The following is a 24,859-nucleotide window of genomic DNA, read 5'->3' on the forward strand; positions in this document are numbered from 1 at the left end:
AGTGCACAGCAGGATGGAGAGAGCAGCTCCCCCAGGGAGAGATGGTCACCTCTGGGAAGAACGTTCCAGCTTCGTGACCCCTGGGAATTCCCCACCGTCTTGGTGGTGGAGGTGGCGGAGATGGAAGGAGGGAAGATGGCAGAGGGTGCACCTGCTTGGTCTCCAGTTCTGGAATCTGGGCCTCCCCTCAGCCCCTGGAGAACTCTTTGAATGACAGGCGTCATCTCCAGGTTCTGATCCAGGAACCTGGGTGGGCCTGTTTAGACAAACAGGGCTGTGGGGATCCAGGAACCCGGCTGAGTTCAGATGGAAAGGAGTGGCCTTTCGACTCTTCCCTCAGCTGTGTCCTCTTTAACCACTAAGGACCATGAGCTCTAACGGCTGGTTCCTAGGATTAAATGGCCGCTAATCGGCTGTAGGGGCCATTGTGCTCTGTTAATGGGGGAAGGGCCTCCAGGGAGCTGCCGGACCTGTGATTAGGGATGTACAGGTGCTGTTATCGCCAAGGTTGTGGCTGCCCCAGGGGGAGCTGACTGCCATCCCAGATCTGCCAGGATTTCCTGCCTCCCATAGGTGAGTTTGGATATAACCGAACAGGCACTGAACCCCACTGTGTGCCACGCTGGGCCAGAGAGACAAGGATGAGGGACCCTGGTCCCGTGGGGGGACAGACCAGGAGTAAACCATGACGATGATGCTTGAAGCACGGACAGAGATCAAGCGGGTGGGACCAGGCACCTATGTGGTCGGGAGGAGAGAATGGGGGTCAGGCAGTAGAGGCTCAGGGGCTTCACAGAAGATGCAGCCTTGGAGTTGGATCCAGACAGAGGGAAGACTCCTCAGGTGGACACAAGTGTCACACAGATGAGACAGAGGGACGGAGGGGATGGCAGAAGCAGGGGGCCCTGCAGCAGGCAAGGGTGAAGGTCACTATCCTAAGAGCAGCAGAGAGACTTTGAAGGGCTTCAGCGGAGAAGCGAAAAGAACAGAGGGCATTTCAGGAGAGGGGCTGGTGGGAGGGACCTGGACCAGCTCAAGTCCCGGCTGTCACTTTCTGGGGCGGCACCTTCTTTCGCCTTTAGGCTCCAGTTCCTTCTGTTGTAAAACAGGGGTGAGGCTAGAACCTGCCACGTGCAGTGGGGTGAGAATTAAAGCTCACAATGCACGTGAAACATTTGGCACATTATTCGCCCCATGGCGAGCTCCCAATAACTGTTAACTCTTATTCTTACCATCATTATTATTATTCCCACTTCAGCTCCCGGCACAGTCCCTAACACGTCCTGCTGTTCAGAATATAGGAATGGATGAATGAGTGAATGAATGAATGACGTTTAGGCTCATTTTACAAACACAGGACGTAAGAAGTTCAGGTCAAAACTACGGCCCAGGGCAGCACAGGTGTCAAGGGACAGATTTGAGACACAGATGTGTACATTAACCATAAAGGGTCAAGATAATAACCCCAAGCCCCCCAAGGGACTGCAGTGCCTTCCTTAAAACTCTCTCAGCAGAGACACACCACACTGATGGTCCAAATCGGTGTTCTGAGTTTTACCATATTTCCATTATTTTAAAATTCTTGCATTTGTCAGGATAGGAAAGGCTTTGCGCAGTAACAAAATAACCTGAACGTCTCCGTGACTCAGTGCAGATTTCCTTCCTGCTCACGGTGTAGGCCCAGGTAGGCAGGGCCAGGGGAGGGGCTGGCCTCCACACAGTCACTCAGGGATCCAGGCTGATGGAGGCCTGTCAGTCACTGAGACAGGAAAGAAGACAGACTGGCCATCTTCTCAGTGCCTCAACTTGGAAGGGACACACACCACTTCTTTTATATCATTGGCCAGATCTGATCACACAGCTAGCCTAGGTTCAGCCTCTGAGAGCAGGGAAGGAGAGGAGAGCAGGAGGTTGGTGAACTCTCACGCCGCCCACCCCACTTCTTCACCCCCTTTTCCTTTCTAGCTAGAATACTGAACCAACTGGGGCACCTCACTCAAAGTATCTGCTGCAGCCAGGTGGGTCCGATTGGCAGAGATGCAATTTGAACCTTTCTGTTCCTCCTCTTTTCTTCCAGGGGGACTGATTTTTGCCTGAATGAAATCTCTATTCCTATAGCCGATAGCATTGCTGGCTTCAAGCATTACAGATCTTCTGTGAATTTTGCTATACTCTTTATGCTTTCTTTCTTTTTCTTTTTTTTTTTTTTTTTTGGTGGAGGTGCCAGGGATCGAACCCAGGGCCTCGTGCTATGCTTTGATTTTATGTCCACACTCATGTTCATTATAAGGTTGTTATTTCTTTATTTAACCAATTTTACGGCTACGTATACAAGTTTGAATGGGGATGGGGGGGTTAAGTTAACCTGATGACAGTATCTTTGCTTGATATGACACTGCTGCTTACACCATCAGTTGAGCTGATTTAACAAAATTTATAATGTATTCAGCAGCTGATGGCTTGAGCCTAATTGAACACAAATTTATAATGCCATCCAGTGTTGTAATTAAAATGAGGTAAAATTAGCTCATCACATATATACGCTACCAAATGTAAAACAGATAGCTGGTGGGAAGCAGCCGCATAGCACAGGGAGATCAGCTTGGGGCTTTGTGACCATCTAGAGGGGTGGGATAGGGAGGGTGGGAGGGAGACGCAAGAGGGAGGAGATATGGAGACATATGTATATGTATAGCTGATTCACTTTGTTATAAAGCAGAAATTAACACACCATTGTAAAGCAATTATACTCCAATAAAGCTGTTAAAAAAAACTATAAAAAAAATTAGCTCATCAGATATTGTGTATACACACTCTCCCCTTCAGCGGCCTTTGTTTTGTTTATGGTCAATTACATTTTCAAAGTGGAATTCTCAGAAGAATCCATCAGATGAATGGACATGAAAGGAAACCAACTAAGGACTTGAGCTGGCTCTAAATTGACCAGGAAACACTCAGAAAATATTTTCAAACAATGAGAGAAATTAATTTTCCAAGGTGGAGATTTTGGGGTGTGATTAGTGTTCTATGCTATTTGAATGACCACAGAATTATGGGAGCCGAAGGGGGCTTGGATGCATTAAAAAGGAATTGTCTGTGTTTCTCTGTCTGGAGTCCAGGCCACGCAGGAAAGAGAAAAGGGGACATTCCCCACTCCCTGCCCACCGCCAAAGAAAACCAATTCCTTAATGATGATCTGCAGGCATAGATCATCATTCATTCCAATTGGTCTTTGCTATGTGATGACTTAATCTATCATGAGGGCATCTTCAGGGTTAAAATTACATTTTGTGGGGCTTCCCTGGTGACGCAGTGGTTGAGAGTCCGCCTGCCAATGCAGGGGACGCGGGTTCGAGCCCTGGTCCGGGAAGGTCCCACATGCCGCGGAACAACTAAGCCCGTGCACCACAACTACTGAGTCTGCGCTCTAGACCCTGTGAGCCACAACCACTGAGCCCTAGTGCCACAACTACTGAAGCCTGCGTGCCTAGAGCCTGTGCTCCGCGGCAAGAGAAGCCACTGCAATGAGAAGCCCGCGCACTGAAACGAAGAGTAGCCTCCGCACACTGCAACTAGAGAAAGCCCACGTGCAGCAACGAAGACCCAACACAGCCAAAAATAAATTAATTAATTAAAAAAAAAAAAAGAGGTACAGGGAAAGGTGCTGGTGATGCGGAAAACATTCTCACCATGGGGCTCTTATTTGCCTTCTGCTGTGGTAGAATACAGCTTCCTTCAACTGGATAAAGTAGTCATGAGATTTGTCGGGTGCTCCCTTTATTTGGGGCGTGAACACTGATCTGTTCTGGGAGGGGGCTCTTCCGCCCCAGCCTGCCCCCCCCACCTCTCCCCACTGCCCCCTGGTGGTGTTGGGCTGTAGCTGGAGTTAGCCGAACTCAAGGGTGAGACCCCCAACTTCAAGTTCAGAGGATTCCCCCAAACTCTCTCAGGTTCGATAATTCACTAGAACACCTCTCAGGACCCAGGAAAGCACTGTGCTTGCAATTACAGTTTTATTAGAGCAGAAGGGTACACGTCAGAACCAGCCAAAGGAAGACTTTGGCTTTTGCCAAGTCTGGGAGGTGTCCAGATGTGAAGCTTCCGCCATCCTCTCCCCGAGGAGTCCTGACGCCGTTAACCCTCCCAGCCATGATGTGTGACAATACTCCGAGTATATTGCCATACCATAGACTGGGGGCTTAAACAACAGAAATGTATTGTCTCACGGTCCTGGAGGCCAAAAGTCCAAATTCAAGGTGTCGGCAAGGTTGGTTTCTTAGGGCTGTGAGGGAAGGATCTGTTCCAGGCCTTTCTCTTAGCTTCTGAAGTTCCGGCTTATGGTGACTAACTCTAATTTTCACATGCTATTCTCTGTGTGTGTGTGTGTGTGTGTGTCCATATTTCCCCCTTTTTATGAGGACACCAATCATATTGGATTAGAGCCCACCTTACTTTAACTCTGTAAAGACCCTATCTCTAAGTAAGGTCACATTCCGAGGTAGGGGGCTTTAGGACTTCAACATATGAATGGGGGAGGGGGAGACACAATTGAACCCATAACACAGTAGCACCCAACCTGCATCGCAGCTTCCCCTGGTGGTGGCCAGAGCCCTTCTACCATGGAATTGCCGCTCCTACAAGGCTCCTATGTGCCTTTAAACAGTTCCAACCTGCCCCCTGGAGAGGCAGGCTGGCATCAGACGCCAGGGCCAGGGCTTTTATCCAGGCCATTGTTACAGATGGTGCCTCTGAAAGCTGTGTTTTAATACCGTCTCAGCAGTGTCCCCCCTGCGCTCCCCATCTCTCTCCGGCCAGAAGCCTCATGTGATCAGGGGCCCCACCAGCTGCTGGCTAGGAGGGAAGGCGGGTGTCTGCAGTCATCTGCTGGGGAGAGGGGGGCCATTTATTTGGGGGGCTCCCTGACAGAGCAGGGGGGGAGGCACCAGGTGGCCAGTCTGTGTCTAGCCTCAGACATGCCTGCAGACACAGCAGCAAGGGGTCATGATTTAACCAGAAATCAGGTCCTTGCTCTTGGCAACAGGGTTATTCTCTTTCCTGGCCTTTTCCCCCAGCCATTTAAAAGGTTCCCGTGGGTGTATCTCATGGGCACATCCCATGGGTGTGTCCCGCCCTTATTCCTTCTCAATATGCAAAACACACCTGCAGCTGACCCTCACTTCTGCGGATGACAGCTTGGAATGGCCAGGAATTGCACATCTGTTCCCAGTACCGACCTGAAGAGCATCTAACTGTGTTCCTTTGACGCCCCGTGTTTATTTCTCTCTTGACAGATTGTGGGCTCATAGCTCAATTAAGTGAAGGTAAACTAGATGACTTATATTTCCCAGCAAAGGCCAATGCAAGCACCTTGTGCCTTTGAGTCAGGCTTCTCGGTGCCTCTGAAGGACCCTGAAGGCCATGGGCCCTGAGGAGTTGCTGGGGCATGGGAGGAAGTCAGATAGCATGTCCCCACATCTGGCTAGGATGAAGCTCCCCAAGGGTATGAGGATCTGTCAGTCAGAGAAAACAATACTGGCTACTGCTGGTGCTGGGTCAAGGGCAGCCTTGGGCCCAAGGGACCCCAGCCCAGGAACTGTCCTGCATTTGGGTTGGGGTGGGTGGAGGACAGACAATGCAAGTACAATGGCATGTGGGGACCCTGCAGTGATTGTAATAATCATCACAGCTGTCCCTCACTGAGGGTTTACACCAGCCTGAGCCCTCCATATGCACCATCTCCTTTACTTTGCACAAAATCCCTACAAGGTCTGTGTTATTACTACCACCTTATAGATGAGGAAACTGGCTGGGACAAGTTAAGTAACTTGCCTAAGGTCAAGGTCAAAGCTGCAATTCACACTCAGTCCTGCCCGACTCCCAGTCTGTGCTCCATCCACCATTGTGCTCATGGCCTCCCACCTGGAGTCCAGGAAGAGCTGAGCCTGGGACCCTGAACTAGGCTCGGCAGAGAGACCCTTTGATTTCTCCACCTCCTTCCTCCTCCAGGACCCCTGACTCCCCGGGGAGACTCAAAGTCTCATAATGCTCTACAGGACCCACACCCCTGACCCTGGTTATTGGAATGTTTCTTGTGAGGGCAGAGCACGATATTTGAATTAGATGGACCTGGGATCTGATCCCAGCCCTGCCATCACTCACTGTGCATCTGTGGGTGCGTTGCCTCCCCTCTCTGACCTCAGTCTCCTCATCTGTGCAATTGTTACTGAACCTGGATTTGGGTCTGCTCGCCTGACATGCAACAAAGTCCATCTACTGACACTGGGTGATGGTAAAGGAAAGTACAGCGTTTCTTGCAGGTGCCAAGCAAGGAGAACGGGCAGCTCATGCTCAAAAGACCTGAACTCCCCAAAGGCTTTCAGAGAAGGGGTTTTAAAGGCAGAATGACGGAGGGAGCTGCAGGGTATGTGATCAGCTTGTGCTAAATTCTCGGATTGGCTAGATCCAGGTGAAGTTTCAAGCATCACCAATCTTCTGGTTTCAACCCATTTGGGGCCTACATGCTTGCAGTCAGTAGTTTTCACCTAGTGCAGGATCTGCTTCCTATAAAAACAACTTAGGAATGTGTGTCAGACCTTTATGTATATCTTTCAGGGAACTGGGAGTTCCATGACTCTGCTATGTGGCCGATTTATAGTCTAAATTGTTACCAGTTTCCCAGCCCAACAGCTACTGTATTCTTTGTTTCTACATCTTTTACTTCAAAGGACAGGGACACAGGGGCTTGTATATGGTTTCAATCCCCGCTTTTCTTTGATACTCCCCAATCTTGAGGGTAAGAATTTTGGGACAAGAAAGGTAATAAAGTGTTGATAGAGAGGATAATCATAAACTCAGTAGAAGAACTCGGTTTTAAAGGGACTCGCTTTCAAAGTGATCATCACTTATCCATTCAACTACTTCAGAGGACAGGACAGACAGCAGATAACAACAAACAAGTGCCGGCAAGGACACGGAGCATTTGGAGTCCTCATACACTGCTGGTGGGAATATACAGGGGTGCGGCCACTTTGGAAAACAGTGACAGTTCCTCAGAACCTTAAATATAGAGTTAGCATGTGACGCATCAATTCCACTCCAAAACAAATGCAAACATATGTCCACATAAAAACCTGTACACAGATGTTTATAGCAGCACTATTCATAATAGCCAAAAAATAAAAACAAGCTATGTGTCTTTCAGTGGATGAACAGATAAATTGTGGTCCATCCATACAACGGAATAGTATTTGACAATAAAAAGGAACAGACGACTGGCACATGCCACGACGTGGATGAACTCAAAAAAACACTGCACCGAGTGAAAGAAGCCAGACATAAACAGGTCCCATGTTGTATGATTTCTTTTCCATGAGATGTCCAGAATAGGCAAACCCACAGAGACATAAAGTAGATGAGTGGTTTCGGGGCTGGGGAGAGGGGAGAATGGGGAGGGACAGCTAATGGGGATGGGTTTCTTTTGGGGGTGATGAAAATGTTCTAGACTTAGATAGTGGTGATGGTTGCACGAGCTTGTGAATATACTAAAAAAAACCTCTGAATTTTACACTTTAAAATAGTACGTTTTTTGGTGTGTAAAATATGCCTCAATGAATTTTTTTTCAAAAGTAAAGGGATATAAGACTGCTCAGGAAACTATAAAATATTATTGAGAAATGGCAGATCAAATAAGTGGAGAGATACACTATGTTCAGATGGGAAGAGTCAATATTGTGAAGATGTCAATTGCCTCCAGATTGATCCATAGATTCGGGGCGTCCCCAGTCAAAATCTGGCCCCTTACCTTCCCAGTCTTAGCCCAGAGTCCCACACAGTGGAGGAGCCCCCAACCTAAGTGAACATTCTCACCTGCTTTCTGAGGGAGGGAGAATGAGATGTTGTACATGGAATCTCTCTGAGGCCTCCCTTTTCACAGCTCCGGATGGTACAGCCCAGGGAGCCAGGCTCCGAAGACCTCCCAGTCCCCTCCAGAATGGACTCGGAGCACGGCTGCATCATCTCCCAGCAGCAGATGTCTTGCCTCAGTGCAGCAGCCTCCAGCTACACCCTTCCTTTCAGAGTAAGTGATTCTGGGCTTCCCCCAGTTCTCACTGTGTAACTCCATGTCCTAACAACTCCTCTCACCTCCTCCTCCTCCAGTGCCCTGCTTTGCCCAGCTGATAATGACGCTGTTGCGGCATCCAGGACCACAGGGATGGAGGCTTCCCGGGAGCAGGGACGGTCTTTCTCTTTGCCATCTGCAGCCTCCAGGTACACAGTAGGCACTCAGTGTTTGCTGAATAACTGTTAGTGCCTTGAGGCAGGCAGGCAGAAGAGACAGCCCCACAGTATAGAGCACCCAGGGAGGAGCGGCAGGAGGTGACGGCGACAGAGTAAGGCAGTGGTCAGGGCTTCTGCAGAGGGGTAAGGAGTGGGACAGAGCAGAGAGAGCCCTGTCCCAAGGGACGAGTGGGGACAAAGGCCCCAAGTCTTAGGGGCTGGCTCTGCCTTACACAGACCATGGGACCAGGCCCTTCTGGTCCAGGGAGGGGCACCAGCAAGCTTGGGAGCCTTTTCCCCCTCACGCCTGTGGTTCAGGAGGAACAGGGGCTGCCGCCACAATTCTGGGAACAGCACGTAATGGGGTGGATGAGAAATGCCTGGGGGGGCACTGCCAGCTCTTTCCCCTCCATTACCACACCCACATGGGGGGGCATCACAGGGAGATGGAGCTCCCCAGACCCCACCAGCACCCAGCGCCCCAGCCCTTCTCCCAGGCCAGCAGCACGCCCAGGCTTCTGCTTCAAGGGGCTGCGCTTCCGAAACCCCCTTCCTAATTAGTTTTCTCCCACCACACCCTGATGTGCTGTAACAACAGTGCACGAGACCCTATCTGCGGCGGACGTCACTCAGCTCCCCAGAGCATCCCGGGTAGGGAAGCACGCCTTCATTAAGCAAGTTAATTACTTGCCAACTTGGGAGCCTGATCAGGCCTTGGGCAGGGGATGCCCTGGGCCTGCTCTGATCCCTGTAATCCCAGGGCGTCCCTGATGCCAACGTGGGACCTAGCCTGGGGCTTCCTGAGCACCCCAGAATCCCGCATTCATCATTCGGCCGAGAAATCTGGCCACAGACTGGTGGGCAGAAGGAGCCTTAGTCTGGGCAGGGATGTTCGTAGCAGGAGAAATGGCTTGAGCAAAGAGAAGAGAAGTCAGAGGTGGCTTCCTGCTGGTACCCAAAGCTCCTGTAAGGACTTTGCTCTGTGACATGAGCCTTCAAAGGGTTTTGAACAGAAAAGCAGGAAGGAGGGACACGACCTACCTCATGCTTTCCTTCCAGCTGCCCCGCTGAGATTCAATTGTGGGAACAGCAGTGGACACAGGAAATATGAATGCAGCGGTCTGGGGTACAGAGGATGACAGCTTGGGCGGGGGTGGGAGCGGGGGAGGTGGGATTCTGGATGCGCTCTGCAGGTGGCGCCCGTGAGACTTGCGGATGGGTTCGGTAGGGCGTGTGAGGGGAGGAGGGGAAATCAAGACAGCTGCCACGGATATGCGTGAGCAACTGGACACCGGAGTTACTATGAACCAGATGGAGGGTCCTTGCAGAAGGCTTAGGGTGGGGGAGGAGGTATTGGGAATTCAGTCTGCGGGCTGATGTCTAAGGAGACATCCAAGTGAAGGAGTCGAAAAGGCAATTGTACCTGTGAGCCTGCAGTTTCAGGCGAGGTCTGGTCCAGAGCAGTACGCTGAGTGGTCATTGATGAATTGATGGCTTTGAGGCTCACCAAGTGGGGAGAGTGTAGTCGGACGAAGAGGCCCGAGGTCCGAGCCCTGGGGCCCAGTTAGGGGGTGGGGGAGGGGGAGGGGCAGCGTGGGGGGCGGGGGCTGGGGATGAACTGTCGGATTTAGCAGCGGGGAGGTCATGGGGCTTCAGGAGCTGCTCCCGAGGATCAGTGTGGGCAAAACCTACCTGGAAAGGGGTTTAAGAGATGAGGTGGGGGGGGGCCGGGGAGAGCCTTGGAGGCTGGGGGAGTCTTGTTGCGAAGCAGAGCAGGAAGATGGGCAGAAGCTGGAGCAGGAAGTAGGGTGGGAAGGGAGGGTTTCCACGTGGCAGGAGTACCCCGTCCCCCGCCTCCCCTTCGAAGCCACACCGTGGAGTGCAAAGTCGTGATTTTACCAAATTCAGAAGGAATCCAGGCGGCCCACAAGCTACACCAACGGCCACCCCCAGACAGATGTCGTCACTTTCCCACCCGCCCGTGACTCCTTGGCGCTGCTGCAGGAACTGGCAACCCGTGCCTGCCTCCTCCCCTGCCTCCCTAGCTGAATAATTTAGGCGCTATTCTAAGTTAAAACCAAATAAAGCAATTGAGAGTGACTAATTCCTCGTGAAATTTATGTCCCCCCAGACGTCTTGCTGGTAACAATGCCGGGAGCCATTTATCCCCCTTAATTTCAGCTGTGCTGCTACTGGAAGGAGCTGTCCAGCTGAGGTAGCCTTGTCTCGTGCAGCCCAGGGGGCAGGTTGGCCACACAACTGCCGGAGGGCCGTCCAAACCTGCGATGTACACGGGCGGGTTCTCAAGAGATGGCATCACGCACGTAGCCATTCACAAGGCCATCTCAGGACTTCACAGTTGGAAACGATGGAGGGAGAGTGCTGAGCTGAGCTGGACCAGAGACAGTGTGACATGAGCAGGTCCCCGAGGACCAGGGGCTTCAGAAAGGTGGCAAGAAGCTGCGGGGGCTTACGGTGAGCAAACATGTCTGGAAGAACATGAGTGGGGCAGGGAGAGGAGGTGGAAGGAGAGAGAGAAGGGAAGGACCCTCCTCCCCCAGGCCCCATCTCTGCCCCGCTCCTCAGGCAGAGCCCTCAGCCCCTCACCCTTCCCTGACCTCAGCCCTGTCCCGACTGGGCTGGGAGCATCTGTGTCCAGCTTATCCTTCCTCTAGACTGGACACTTTGCCGAGTGGGAGTCTGGGAGAAGAGGCATCTAGCAGAGGGAACAGCCAGTGCAAAGGCCCTGAGCTCCCACATTCTTCCGTGTGTTCAAACAGCAAGGAGACCAGCAGAAGTGGCAGGACCTGGGTCTGATCCGTGTCGTGTTCAGCACAGGCCTGGCACGTAGTAGGAGCCTTAAGGATGGCAGGTGAATGAATCGGGAAGGGGTAGATAGACATACACGTGTGGGGTAGACGGCCCCTGTCCAGGCATCACTGTGCTTGTATTATGCTCTGGACCTGAAACGTGTCTGCTTCAGTGCTGTGAGCGTGGGGTGGCCATGGAGTCCTGCCTTTGTCTCCCTGAGTCCCCTCCAGGGCTGTCGGGAGCTGGGTGTCAGGACCCTGGTGATGAACCGAGGCTGTTGGTACCTTCCTGCCTGCCTGACACACAGGCACCCCTCCCACCCAGCAGGGGGCCTGGGCGTCCTCCTCTGTACGATGGGGAGGCTGGGGGGGGGGGGATGTCCAAAGTGGAGACAGGGGTGGGGGTGAAGGTCTCGGAGAACCTGGCTCTTGTAATCAGCCCTGTGGGCCGGGGCATGTTTCCTTCCAGAAAAGACTGGGGGTGGCAGGAACCTCCCTGGAGGCCCCAGGACATCCTGGGGTCACCCTAGGGAAGGCACTAGAGGCAGAGACAGGAGACTGGGAGCCCCACAGTCCCCAGCAGCAGGCTCTGAGTTTGGACAGGCGGCAGAACGCAGACCCTCCTCCATCCTGTGGGAGGAGCAAGGGCTGCAGGGATGGACCCTGAGGCTTCCACCCAACTGATACACGGGGCTGCTTCATTCCCTCTAGGGAACAGGGTCCCAGGGGCCTATCAGGGAGGGAGGCCTTGATTCCTGAGTAAAAGAACATGTATTGAGCACCTGTTGTGTGCTGGCACACCTCCACAGGCCTCTTCATTAATTCTCACAAGCTTGAGGTAAGCAGTCTGTCTCCATCTTAAAAGTGGGAAACAAGCTCAGAGATGTAGTGTGACTACCCAGAGGTCACACAGTATGTGAGTGACTGAGTTGGGGTTCAAACACAGATTTCTCTGGCCCCTTGTGGATTCTACCAACGCACTGTTGGCTATCTGTTCCTGAATCCTGATTTCAAGAAATGGAAGTTTTCACGTCAGAGAAAACCTTTGATTTTCTCCTTGAAGGGATGATTCTCCTGTCCCTGGAGTTCAAAGGGGCTTCAGTTACTCTCCCTACGTCATACTTCCCAGGATGAGTCAAAGGCACTAAATTTACTGTGTTTAAAGCGACTTCTTGAGCATCCCAGTAAAGGCTCTGATTTATATCCAAGGCGTTGTTTTAAATATGTAACAAATGATAAAAATCAGTCCTGCCAATGCACCTCAAGAGAAGTCATACTAAGGGAGGAAAAGAAACGGTGAAATTAGATGTTTCGTTAAAAGATAGGGTGATGGATTAAGGCCCAGAGTGTGAATTTAGTGTGACTCGCTGAAAGAAAAAGTTGGGGGGCAGTAAATCCAAAGTGACAATCTGTGTACGGTGGACCAATATTTGTCACTTTTATTATACTTTGTTCAGAATTGGTGATGGGTCGTTATTTAAACACATACACACACCAACAATGCTCAATAAAGCTTTTAAGTGAAAGCTTCTGGTGCTAAGGATACAGGCTAAAATCTCGACTCCAACCCTCTGTGTCAACTCAGAGAACATTGCATAATGCAAGTTTCTTCCTGTCGTATCTAGAAAACATTCCAAAGGCAGAAAATGTGGGAAAGGCTCTCAGAAGATCCCCAACCACGCCCAGGAAGATAGGGAAAAGTAGCACCCACATCTTCCGAGTGGCAGAGCCCCACGCCCACCCATGCCAGCGTCCTCATCACTAACAATAGCAGTGCCAGCGATCGATCGGAGGGTCTGACATTTCTCCTGGTCACTCATTCAAAGGGCTCTGAGAGCAAAGGTGGCTGGAAGCCAGGGCATGCTGTCTGCTCTTCGCACTGGGAGGTCACAGGTCCCGGTCTCCACCAGAGATGTTGGGGTGGATTGGATTCTTGTTCCCAGTTCTTTCCTCCCTGTAACTGGACATGGACAACACATCCATGGCCTCTGCTCTGTGACTTGCAGCATTTCTCACTGTGGGTGGGGTACATGTCCCTGCCTGAAAAAGACAACCCCCTTAGTCCCAGCCTCAGCCATATACATACCATGTAGGTAGCACCCCACTCTGCCTTCTATTTTAAGGTAACTCCAATCACCTCCAAATCTACCCCCTAGGCCTTGTCCTCCCAAGAGACTCATGGGAAACCTGCTTCCCCTAAGGATGTAACTTTGAGTATATTTCTGTTCCCCCAAATTCGAGCTTCTGTCAGTTTTGTCAAAGGAGTCTCTTTGTTATAGTATTTTTAAAGAACTCTAGAATTTCTCTACCAAGGTTTCCCCATGGAGCCGCAGACCCAGGCCTACTTATGAAATGTTATTAGGACCCGCAGAGGCCTGTGGAGGTGGGGCAGGGGGAGGGGAGACAAAATTGGAGGTCTAGTCAAAAAGTCATTCCTTCTCTCTCTTCCCCTTTGCTCTAGATTGGCACGTGGCCAGTGAGAGGACTGTTTCATGGGGGGTCCCGGTGGCCCACGCCCCCAGCATTCACACTTTTGTGTGGTCACCTCCCATACACTCTGGGCTTGGCCATGTGACCTGCTTTGGTCAAATGGGATGTTAGCAAGCTTGACACAAGCAGAGTCTTGAAAAGGACCATGCAGATTAGGAATTGTGCTCTTGGAAGATTCCCTTTTGGAACCCTAATCCACCCTGCTGGGGAGAGAGATCTGCCCGGCCAACCCCCAGCTATTCCAGCCATCCCAGCTGAAGTGCCAGGCATGTGAGTGAAGCCATCTGGAAATTTCAACCCCAATCAAGCCTCCAGGTGACTGCAGCTGCATGGGGAATCCCAGATGAGACCAGCAGAAGAACCATACTGCTGAGCCCTGTCCAGATAACAGAATAAATAAATGGTGGTTGTTTTAAGCCAGCAGGTTGTGGGGTGGTGTGTCACACAATGTGGTGGATTGAAATATGTCTGTAAGTTTTTTGACACTCCCCTCTAAAGAAAACGAAGCCTAATTCTTCTCCACTTGTATGTGGACTAGACTTAGTGACTCACTTCTAATGAATAGCATAAGGTGGAAGTAATTGTGTAAGACTTCTGAGACCTGGTCATAGAAGACATTGCAGCTTCCTTGTCTCTGTCTCTCATAGCTCACTTTGGGGAAAGCTAGCTGCCATGTTATGAGGACACTCAAGCAGCTCTATGGAGCGGTCCACACGTGAGGAACTGAGGCCTCCCACCAACAGCTGTGAGAGTGAGCCATCTTGGAAGCCAATCCTCCAGTCCTGTCAAGCCTTCAGAAGACAACAGACCCCACCAACATCTTGACTGCAACCTCTCAAGAGACCCTGAACCCAAACCACCCAGCTAAGATTCCTGATTCTAAGCTAGATTCCTGACTCTAAGAAACTGTGTGAGATAATAAATGTTTATTATTTGGAGCTGGTAAGTTCTGGGGCAATTTGTTATGCAGCAATAGATAACTGATACACACAGCAAGAGATGACTAAAGTAGCCAGTGTGCTCTGGTACCACTCCGCAGGTTGTCTACACACTGGAATATGACATGGTAAATGGCCTCTGCTCCAAGCTCTCTGAGGACCACCCAGCTGTCCTGGCCATCCCAGAAACACCCCTGGAAATCCCAAACCTTCTTTTGATCCTTCAGTTATAAGGGGGTCCTCCTTGGCCTGGCAGAGGTCCTGCAAAACCCTGGACCCTGCTGTGGCATGTGGCACAGCTATTTTGACATCCCCCTATCCCACTCATCCTGTTGGTGGAGGGATGCCCATCAGGGCATCACAGAAAGAGTCTCTGAGTTGACCTGCCACCCCATCCCCCCAAATCAGCCACTTTCATACACTGCTGACAGGAGTACTTAGTGGTACAACCCTCCCACGGAAGGAATTTTGATCACAGCTAACAGAACTTCGGGCATTTTCCCTGAACCCAGCCATCCCACTTCCAGGAATCAACCCTGAAGATACACATCCAACAATACTACACAGAAATTCTGGGAAGTGATTGTAGCACGATCTGTAGAAACACTCATACCACAGAGAGCTGTCGAGAAACCTACAGTCTGTTCACATACTGGATGCTATGCAGTTGTTTAAAAAAAAAATGAAGATCTCTATGTCCTGATGTGGAGGGATTTCCAGAATGTATTGTGAAGTAAAAAAAAGCAAGGTAAGAAAGAGTATTTACTGTGGAGTTATTTTCTGTGTAAGAAAGAAAGGAAAAGAAACACATATACACATGTATCTGCTAGTTTTTACAAACAGAAACACTGGAGGATAATCTCAAAATTAATGAAATTGGTTACGCACGGGGCTGGGGCTGGTTGGGGAACTTCTTTGACTGCACCTTTCTTTTTCTTTTTTTTTTTTTTTTCGGTACACGGGTCTCTCACTGTTGTGGCCTCTCCTGTTGCAGAGCACAGGCTCTGGACGCGCGGGCTCAGCGGCCATGGCTCACGGGCCTAGCCGCTCCGCGGCACGTGGGATCCTCCCAGACCAGGGCACGAGCCCGTGTCCCCTGCATCGGCAGGCGGACTCTCAACCACTGCGCCACCAGGGAAGCCCCTTGACTGCACCTTTTTAATCCAGTTTTCACTTTTATATCAAAAATTAACAAGTTTGGGGGAAATGCCTAAAAATAATTAGGAACATAAATAAATGAACCACACTGTATATCAAACTGAAAACATAACCATACAGAAGAGATTTTTTTAAAAAATAGTTAATAGTTACTCCAAGTTTTAAAAAATTCCCCTCCAGTTTCTTTAATGGACTAGGCAAGCCTAGTCCATAACAAGCATCCAATAAATGCTTTTGGGAGTAAATGAATGAATGAATGAATGAATGACTCAAGGACAAAGGCTGGAAGCTGCGAGTCCTGCTTTCCCCTCCCAGGGGTCTCTGCTTGGGTCACAATTTATATAATGTAAGGTCTGTTAAGATCAGTTTCATATCACAAAAATGAGCCGCAGGTGGTGTCTGTGGCCCACACTCCTATGGCCCCCCGAACAAGATTTTAAAATCTCACCCTTGCTGGCTTCTTCCCCTTCCCTTCCCTGTTTCCCCCACCGCCTTACCAGCCTCCCATGGGAGACTTCCCTTAATAAAACACTTGCTGTTTTGTTTGTTTGTTTTTATTTGTTTGTTTGCTGTCATCACAAAGTACCACAGGCTGGGCAGCTTAAACAACAGAAATGTATTGTCTCCTGTTTCTGGAGGCTGGAAGTCTGAGGTCAGGGTGTTGGCAGGGTGGGTTCCTTCTGCAGCCTCTCTCCTTGGTTTGTCGACAGTTGTCTTCTCCCTGGGTCCTCACGTGGTCTTTCCTCTGTGCGTGTCCCTGTGTCCGAATGTCACCTTTTTAGAAGGACACCAGTCATACTGGATGAGGGCCCATGCTAATGACCTCATTTTAACTGAATCATCTGCAAAGGCCCTCTTTCCAAATTCACATTCACAGGGATTGGGGTTAGGACCTCAGCATCTTCTGAGGACACAATTCAACCCCTAACACTTGCATATGATCCTGCCTTAGACAAGGGCATTGCTGGTCGCTAGCAGGACTGTTGTGAGGATTAATTATCAATACACATCAAGCATTAACAACAGTGTTGGGGGAAAAGCAAGTACGTGGTTGTTATATTTATTATTATGTATCGAGGCATGGTCTCCACCCTCAGAATACCCTAGTGCTGGCCACTGCGCTGGTGCCGTCCCAATGGGACACCTACCAGTCATTTTTCATCCCGTCCTCAATCTCGGCTGCTTGCCAGGCTTACCAGTCTCACGACCGAAAGTGAAGGTCTAGTTCTGTGTCTTTGAGCTCGGAAGAGGCAAAAACCACCTAGGAACAATCGAAGGACAACAGTAGTCTCCTTTCAGAATGCCAGCAGCCTCCACGCTGTGCTGTAGACGTGATCATAAAAGTTACAACGCTCCACCGCCCCCTGGTAACATTTACAAACGTATATGGGATTTAACATCAAAAAACGCCCAAGGAGGAGGCGCCCGTGCTGAGTCGGCAGATATCAGGGTCTTAAGGGATTGGGGCAGGAGGCTGGCACTATACATGCTGCTGTGAAGTCCGTGGGGGCAGCTTAGGAGGAGGGCTGGGGGAAGGGAGCGGTCCTCTCTTCGCTCAGGCAACACACAGACTCGTGGCCACTTTCGCAGGGGCCCCGGGCGGGTATCCATCCAGGTCCACCCAGCAGGTACGTGTCCTGACCCCACGATTCAGTCGGGCTTTGAGAACCTTGCCCCCCGCACTTCCCCCTCATCAAACATTATTTCAACGTGGTTGGGCGAGGCAGGAGGCAGCCCTGAGTGCGTGGTAGGCTGGGCCGCAGCTCTCGGCTCAGTTCAAGGTCCAGAGGTTCCCTGCGCCGCTGCCAAATGAAATAACGCATTTGTGCATGAAAAGTGAAGCCTCAGAACAAAAGACAGAGAACGGTGCGTGTCCCGCTCTTGGCCTTGGTGATGCTTGACATTTCTGGGAAATGAATTTAGTGCAAAACCCAACAATTCAAAACCTTGTGCCAAACAACCGCTGCGAATAGAACCGGTGGGAGCAGAAATAACGTGAAGAGGCAGCGCGTCCTAAAATAGTCCCCGATGGCTGCTGCGTGCACGGGAGCAGAGGGAGGCAAGTCGTCAAGGGAGCTTTATTAAAGCGGAGCCCGAGGCTGGAGCTAGGGCGGGCTATTGAGAAACGCGAGTGCGTGCGTGGGCGGCGGCGGAGGAGAGGAGTTGTTGTTCTGATGAATTCAGTCACCATCTGCGAACGCCCAGCAAACTGTCCACATCCAACTTCCGGTCCCCCAAGGCCTGGCCGCTGGCCAAGCCGTGGCCACCGTGTCCCACGGCCCATCCCACAGGTCCCACCCACTCAACCTGCCCAGAATGGACTTCTCTCCCTGCCCCCACAGCACACCCAAAAGTGACTCCTCCCACCACGCCCCATCTTCCCCTCTCCACACCCCCATCCAACCTGCCATCTCCACACCTGCCATGTAGAGGCAGCCTTGGGCCACTAGGATGGGTACAGGCTTGGAAGCCACGCTGCCAGGGGTCTGGGTTCAAATCCTGCCTCTGCCACTTATTGGTCATGTGTCCTTGAGCAAGTTCATTTCTCTGAGCCTCAGTGTCCCCTTCTGTAAAATGGGTGTAACAGCAGCACCTGCTTCCTGTGACTTAAAATTTGTCACAGCATAGAGCTGTGCCTGGTCCAGGTGAACTCAAAAAAAGTTGACTATCATTATTGTCGTTAGTATTAGTATCTCATCGATCTCAGTATGCCCTGTTTCTCTGTCCCCACTGTCCCTTCCTGCAGAACTGCTCAGACCACCTCCAGTCATTCATTCATCCTTCCCTTCCCCTCCTGGCAGCCAGGGAAGGAGTCAGCAGGTGGGGTCCACTCCTGGCCAGGGCCATACCTACTCCCCATCTCAGAGGTCTGAGGAACAGCCCCTGCTCTCCCCTTAAGACCCTTCCAGCCCTTCCTGGCCCCCACATACTCTCACCTTGGAGGATGTAGTTTATTGAATAAGTGTCCCCCCAAAATTCATGTTCACCCCAAACCTCAGACTGTGACCTTACCTGGAAATAGGGTTTTTCCAGATGTCATCCAGTTAAATTCAGTACACACTAGATTAGGGTGGGCCCTAAATCCAAGGACAGGTGTCCTTATACTAAGATGGGGAGACAACACAAAAAGGTACACTCAGAGAAGGTGGCCATGCACGGACACAGACAAAGATTGAAGTGATGTGGCCACTAGAAGCCAGAAGAGGCAAGGAAGTCTCCTCCCCTAGAGCCTTTGGAGGGAGCATGGCCCTGCCCACACCTTGGCTTTGGACTCCTGGCCTCCAGACTGTAAGAGAATGAATGTCTGTTATTCGAAACCACCGGTTTGTGGTCATTTCTAACAGCAGCCCCAGGAAACTAAGACAAGGCCATTCCACCTTGTGAGCAACTTTGTCCCTCATTGAATACCATTTACAACCAACAACATAGGAGTCAAACCATGTCCCTGCCGACTAGCAGCCTTACGTGACATTTTGTAGATGTTTCATTAAACTTCTATTGATTACGATTTTGCAATTTCTTTTCCATATTTCGCAGCCAATGATTGCTTTCCCCAGGTTTCAAATGTTTCTTCGGCCTTTGAAAATCCTACAGCCCAAGGGCCCCATGCCTATGAGGCCTGGTAGATGGAACACTCCACCCACTACAGCCTGACCACCTCCGCTCCTGTAGGTGCCCTGGGGACAACAGCCAGGTGACCCGGCCCTGGCCAACGGAGCCCTGCAGAGCCCCATAGAAGTCCAGAAGAGGGGCATGGGCTGCCGGTCAGCAAAGACCCTTTCTAGTACCACCAGCCTCCTCCAAGGCTCTGGAGTATGGTAGGGATGGAGACATGGGGAGAACAAAGGTCAGTGCCTGACCTTGGGGACAGGCCCCCAGCCTGCCCTGCCTTCCCTTTGTTGATTCCTCTCCCCTACCCTTTGCTTCAGCAGCTCCCTCTTTGCAGCTGTCCTGTGCCCCTGAGCTTCTACCTGTCCACCACCTGGAGGGCCCCTCCTGCCTTTCACTCCACTCAACACTGACTATGTTCGTGAGATCCTCCTGGAACCTCCAGCCATGTCCCTCCAGAGCAGACTCAAGTGATGCTGCGTTTTCTTGCAGCAGCAGAGGAGAGGAGTGGGAGTGCACTCTCCAGCCCCTTGAGGGCCCGGATCCCACTCCACAAGAATGCAGCAATGGGAGGACCCCGACACTTCCCCTGGGGGGTCAGAAATACAGAAAGCTGGGAGGGCACCTGGGGGCCGTGGACACACCTGTTCAAGCAAAACAAAGGCGCACACCTTGGGTCTGAATCAGGGAAAGCTACGGCCACACAAGGTAATGAGCCTGGCGTGGGCTGCGTGGGCTCCCTGTCTCTTAATAAAGAAGTATTGGGCTTCCCTGGTGGCGCAGTGGTTGAGAGTCCGCCTGCCGATGCAGGGAACGTGGGTTCGTGCCCAGGTCCGGGAAGATCCCACATGCCACGGAGCGGCTGGGCCCGTGAGCCGTGGCCGCTGAGCCTGCGCGTCCGGAGCCTGTGCTCCGCAACGGGAGAGGCCGCAGCAGTGAGAGGCCCGCGTACCGCAAAAAAAAAAAAAAAAAAAAAAAGTGTTCCCGCCAGTGCTGGGTCTCAGGTGGCCGAGCAGGGATCAAATAGCACCTGGAGTGACCATTATTTGTCTCCCATGCTTTCTCGCCACCTCCTGTGGCCATAACTCTCCTAAACATTATCTCACAGGCTGTGAGATAATGAAAATCCTACAGCCCAAGGGCCGCATGCCTGTGAGGCCTGGTAGATGGAACACTCCACCCACCTGGCCACCTCCTGCACGCTTGCGCACCCAGGCAGTAAAGCGGAAGCTGCGGGTTGCGGGGGGCCAGCCGGCTCTGCCTGGCCAGTTCCACCTGCTCTTGCCGTCCTTGCGTCCTGCTCAGCTTTCACATCCCTTCATCCTCCATCCTTCCTTGGGCATCACATCTGCCTCCTCTGTGGACCCTGGAAAGTTCCCAGCCACCCCCAACCCATCTCCTAAGAGTCACCTGTCTGCCTGCCAGCGAGGAAGTGCCTGGCCTGTGGCAGGACTGGGCCAGCGATCATGATACCTGCAGAGCGAATGAATGAGGTGGATCCCCCCGAGCCAGGAGGAGGCCCAGGCTACCCCCACCAAGGGGGCCAGTTTGCTCTCTTCATTGCTGACTTGGAGCCATTGCTGGTGACGTGTGACCTCTCCCGGGGGGAAACAGAACCCCAGCTCCCACCCATCTTGGGACACTTAACTTTCCAGTCTTTCAGGGTATCCACCTGTAATAGGGGTCCTCACATCACCATCCCAGCCCTGCACCGTGGCTGTGGGATGGGAGTTACTCCCCACACGTGGGTTGGCCCCCCCAAAGCTTGCACCATTTTATTGGATTCCACTTGAAAACATGAAGATAAACGGCAGCTAAGATGCCCAATCTCTACGGCTCTTTCCGTCATAAAGCTCCGAGCTCTCAATGTCTACGCCAAGTCACTTTTAATTTCTTTTTAACTAAGAATTAGCTCGGAGGTAATTGCTTCCATCACGTTGACGGAAATCAAGATGAAGTAAATAAAATGAAAAGCAAAACTGAACCTGAACGTCTTCCTCGTTGCCTTTGAATAATACGATGACAAAAAACTATTTGACCTCCCAGGCTTGGAGTTTTTTTGTTGGACATCTAGAAAGGAGATGTAATTATAGGGCCCATTTATCAAAAAGATTAAGGAAATCAGGGAATGGGAATTGGTTTGCAACAGTTCTGGAAATTATATCAACGTGACCCTTTGGTTCTGCATTTTTCACTCTGTGTCCAGCAAGGTTCTCGAATTCTGAAGTTTTCCTCCCTCCCTCCCAGCTCCCCAGATCAATACTCATGAATAAGGTTGATCCTGAGGGGCTGTAGGAGCAAGAGGCCAAAGAGAGGCCCCCGCCTCCCATCCCAGGACGGGGGGGGGGGGGATGGAAGCCCCGTCAACTCAGTGCAAGGCTGGCTGGCTGGAGAAAGACTTGTTTTCCTCAAACTGTGTTACCAAGGATACAGCATCCAGTCCTTGGGATCCGAATGAAAGAGCCTGGTTTCCGGGGGTTTTTGTGCCTTTCATAATTTAGAATACGTTTGGTTTTCATTTGCAACCGGCCTGCCAGCCCGTCCTCCCCACAGCTCTGTGAACTCGCCCGTGACGTGAATAAATCAAACTCTCTCAGCTCCAGCTGCCTCACGGGGAGGAATTTGGGGTGTTAGGAGGATCAGAGGATTCTCCTGGTTTGGGGGTTCTCAAGACTTACCCTGGGAGTGTTTCCAAAGGACTTTTACAAAATGCACACTCCTGGTTCCCACGCCCTGGGTGAGGTCCAGGCAGGTTTTGTGGAAGTTCCCCGGATGGTTCTGGGGCACATCTTAAGAAACAAGTCCAGCACCCCTACTTCAAGCGAGGCAATGGAGGCCCTGTGGGACTGGGGAGGGGTAGGGGGAAGTGGCCAGGAGCAGATGGTCATTAGCAGCAGACCCTGACCTAACAACCCTGACAGTGCAGGGGAAATGGGAGCAGAGGTGTCGTCCCTGGCTCTGCCTCTTGCCAGCTGTGTGACCCTGGGCAAGTTACTCGATGTCTCTGTGGTCAACTTCCTTAGCTGAAATATGGGGACAGTACAGCCCGTCCTTTTGCTGGGCTGGGGTGAGGCTTACGGGAGATTACACCAGTGTGTAATGGGACCCCCCCACCAACGTCCAGTATCATTATGTCCAGCACGTGTCTTTGTTGATCCTGCACCATAATGAAATGGGGCTTTGGAGGTGCTGTTCCCACAGTCCCCAGGGCTTCTGCCTTAGCTGGCCACTCTAGACGTTTCCAGGGATGGCTATTTCCTGACACCATCCTGGCCCTGTCTGCCCTCCAGGGAACAGTGAGCCAGGCGGGATGCCCAGAGGGCCCTGGCTGCCGGGCCACCCTGCTCGATGGTTTCTGGGCCTGGAGATGGGCACGAGGTTTCCCCTCATTGGCTGCTTGGGGCGTCCTCTTTGCACACACAACCCCTCTGTCAAAGGCTCTGAAAACCCCATGAGTGCTTTCCTGGAAAAGAGTTCCCCATCCTGAAAGCTGTGTTTCCTAGGCCACCATGACAAATGGCCACAAACTGGGTGGCTTAAGGCAAATTCATCTTCCCACAGTTCTGGAGGCCAGAAGTCCAAAGACAAGGTGGCAGCAGGGTTGGTTCTTTCTGGAGGCTCTGAGGGAGAATCCATTCCATGCCTCCCTTCCCTTCCGGTGGCTGCCGGCAATCCTCGGCATTCCCTGTCTTGCAGAAGCATCACCCCAATCTCTGCCTCTGTCGTCACATGACCTTCTTCCCCCATGAGTCTGTGTCTTCTCTTTTGTCTCTTATACGGACACTTGCCACTGGATTTAGGGCCCACTCAGTGAATCCGGGATGATCTCATCTTGAGATCATGTAATTACATATGCAAAGACCCATTTTCCAAAGAAGGTCCCATTCACAAGTCCTGGAGGTTAGGACTGAATATATCTTTGCGGGCCACAATTCAACCCACTGCAGAGGGGTTTCAATGCCTGTATTTCCTTGATTCTAAGCTTCTCTTTCCTCCCACATTTTAATGTTTAACTCCACATGTATCTTAAAACCAGGGATCAACTCCAGTGCAGTCCTTCTGCCTCCCCACAAGCTATTATTAAATCCATGGTGGTTGTGTTTCTCATCTATTGTGAATTGACATAGTTCCAGGCTCTGGTCAAAGGAAGGTCTCAGGGCCTCCGGGCTGGGGTCTCTTCTTGCTGGATGCTGGAGATGGGAAGGCCCGAGGCCAGCCCAGTCTCTCTTCCTCTGCCTCAGCAAGGCCACTTGCCAGCCAAGGTGGGGCCCCTCCAAGGGCTCTGGACCAGATCTCCTCTCCGGCGGGGGCCAGCTCTGCTTTCTCACCACTCCTGACGGCTGTTGGTTCTGCTGCCAGCACCCCACACCCTACGGCTCTCCAGGCGCAGGGTGGTGGGGGGAAGGCCCTGCAGCAAACCCCGCAGCAAGTACTTTCCATTCATTCTCTCACTTGTTCGCATGAAGCAAATAAATAAGTAAGAAACCCAAGTCTAGCCAGCCAGCTTAATCTTCATAACTGGGTCTACATCCAAGGCCCCTCATCCTCTCAAAATTCACAGCCACCTGGTATTAATGTCCCTTTGATGCCTTTCACAGCTGGACCCTGCTACTTCCTGGTTTGGGACAACGGGGCATTTGGATTTTTTTCAATGGCAGCCTCTAGAAGCTAATTAGGCCATTACTCTTCAAAGATTTAATTTGCTTTGATGGCCCCATCTATAATTATATTTCCAAACAGCTTCTATTTAATTACTGCACAAAATGAATGAGGTCCTTGAGCAATTTGAGTCTAATAAACTCACTTCCTGTTTTAGTTGCCGAGACAAAGAAAGACACAGGGGGAGGGGGGAGGCAGATGGATGGGGTTAGGGATGGGGGCTGACTGACACCTAGGGAGGTAGCTGTCCCCGCCAGAAGTGCTGCAGGGATCATGTGGCTACGACCACAGCAGGAAGGGCCACGGTGGGAAAGATGAGGTGGGAATCAACAGATGTTTGGGGGGCGGGGGGGCATTGTCCCTAGAAGGGAAGCCCCAGGAGGGCAGGGATTTTGATCTGTCTTTACTGCTGTAGTCCATGTGCCCTGAGCAGAGCTTGGCCGCCAGCAGGTGCTCAGCGAACACCTGTTTAGCAGGTGCATTGGGTAGACTTGACGGGAGTCTGGGTTCTTACAGCCTGAGCGAGGGTGTTGCTGGGAGAAAGCAAGCTGGCCCTCGGACAGCTGATCCCCTAGTGAGCCTTTTGCACCAGGGCAACTGCGGTTGAACAGCCCAGCATCCGTTCCCCCTTTTTCTAGGGGTGGCACCCTTGTTCTGTGTTGAGGGCCCACCTTGCCCCCTGAACTCTGTCCCAATGGATGTCACGGGTTGAATCGTGTCTCCCCTTCCCACAGGCATGTGTTGAAGTCCTGACCCCCCATTTCTTCGGTGTGTGACCTTACTGGGAAATAGGGTCATGGCAGACATCATTAGTTAAGATGAGGTCGTACTGGAGGAGGGTGGGCCCCAATCCAATATGACTGGTGTCCCTATAAAAAGGGGAAATCTGGACACAGACACACATACACAGAGAGGATG

At 51.6% G+C, this 24,859-nt stretch overlaps 2 long non-coding RNA genes across 2 annotated transcripts; one reads left to right on the forward strand and one right to left on the reverse strand.

Annotated features, from left to right (window-relative positions):
* Positions 1 to 7,972: 7,972 nt before the first annotated feature.
* Positions 7,973 to 14,515, forward strand: LOC137206327 (uncharacterized). The gene is made up of 3 exons (XR_010934617.1): positions 7,973 to 8,077; positions 8,158 to 8,268; positions 14,225 to 14,515. It is a non-coding gene; the product is annotated as an uncharacterized lncRNA (long non-coding RNA).
* A 1,803-nt stretch (positions 14,516 to 16,318) lies between these two features.
* Positions 16,319 to 17,314, reverse strand: LOC137206328 (uncharacterized). Its single transcript, XR_010934618.1, has 3 exons — positions 17,160 to 17,314; positions 16,870 to 16,934; positions 16,319 to 16,430 (listed from the first exon to the last, which is right to left on the reverse strand). It is a non-coding gene; the product is annotated as an uncharacterized lncRNA (long non-coding RNA).
* Between the last annotated feature and the right edge of the window lie 7,545 nt (positions 17,315 to 24,859).

This window comes from Pseudorca crassidens, chromosome 15, assembly GCF_039906515.1.
Source record: "Pseudorca crassidens isolate mPseCra1 chromosome 15, mPseCra1.hap1, whole genome shotgun sequence".
Classification (NCBI taxonomy): domain Eukaryota; kingdom Metazoa; phylum Chordata; class Mammalia; order Artiodactyla; family Delphinidae; genus Pseudorca; species Pseudorca crassidens.